Raw genomic sequence first — 1,245 nt, 5'->3', positions numbered from 1 at the left:
GCAGAAGATTTTTCACTTCCATGTACCCTCCCTTAATGCGAGGGCTAAAATGGAACAAATTAAGGTTGGAAAGATCAAAAGAGCCATCTACTAGTCTCTCTTTCATCTTGTGAACCATTTGGTGCAAATGGTGAGATTTGGGTGGGGTGAGATGAGAGACCGCTGATCCGAAAAACTATCCGTGGAAGGACTATAGTAAAAGGAGAATGGGCTGGTTGTTGCACTCATTCATTCACATGAAGAAATAAAATGGATCATAGTTAAATAAACCCTTCTTAGTCTGCTAGTCAGGGTGTGCCAAGACGGTAAAATCACTTATGATTGTACATTACTAAATGATGTATGAGTTGGCACAAGCTGGCCTGGGGACTATGCCTTTTAGAGCAGGTGGGTATCATTATGAAACAACCAAGACATTACATACATCACTGGTGTACTGTTTGTCTGCATTTTAACTTCTGCATGATAGCAAGTTTCACACATCCATACATACATTATCACTCGCATCAAGCATTGACATGAAGGTGTTCATCAGCATCTAAAACTTGACTTGAGGCACTCTAATGAAAGCTGAAGATGACCAGCTACAATAACCTGGGATTAACAAAAGGATCCAAATTATATAGAGAGCCTAACAGATATCAATAAAATATTCAAAATTTCATCATCACAAAGCTATCAATTTTTTTAGCTTCATCTTGAAACCTAAAACTGTTTTGGTGAAAATCTACATACTACAAATAGTACCACTAAAAATTACACAAAGTATAGCTTTCATCACTAACACTGCCTTATCTGTAAAACTGAATGAAAAGAAAGGGAGAACGCAGAAATGATAGGCTGACAGGGAATTTAGGTTGACAAGTCTTGGACCCGATGAACAATGTCAGCAGCACGCCTCTCGCCAGCACCATGAAGGGGCTCCCACAATATATTCCTCTTTGCTATCTACAGATTCTGGCAGTGTCTGAAAAAATAAGGGGCTGAAAATAAGTTTCTTCAGTCTAATTGTAATGATGAATTCTCCTAAAATTACTTTCTAAAATCAAATGTGCATATGCAATTTTCTCTCTAAATATTCCTTATACTCATAAATTTATCCTCTAAACCCAAAATACCTTGGTTTCCCAGCCCATCATACAATTAACAAAGGTAATAAGACAAACGGCTGCTTACCAGCATTGGTCTACCAGAGACGGGAGTCTATGAAGGAAATGGGGACTTGGGGCACTAGTGGTGGGCAGC

The 1,245-nt window shown here is 38.7% G+C and overlaps 1 long non-coding RNA gene across 1 annotated transcript; it reads right to left on the bottom strand.

Moving 5' to 3' along the window:
- Nucleotides 1-692: 692 nt before the first annotated feature.
- Nucleotides 693-1,245, bottom strand: LOC119592757. Its single transcript, XR_005230459.1, has 2 exons — nt 1,177-1,245; nt 693-967 (listed from the first exon to the last, which is right to left on the bottom strand). It is a non-coding gene; the product is annotated as an uncharacterized LOC119592757 (long non-coding RNA).

Source organism: Penaeus monodon, chromosome 30, assembly GCF_015228065.2.
Source record: "Penaeus monodon isolate SGIC_2016 chromosome 30, NSTDA_Pmon_1, whole genome shotgun sequence".
Taxonomy (NCBI): Eukaryota; Metazoa; Arthropoda; class Malacostraca; order Decapoda; family Penaeidae; genus Penaeus; species Penaeus monodon.
Note: the sequence above shows the minus strand (reverse complement) of the source record. Positions and strands in the feature narration are given on the sequence as shown.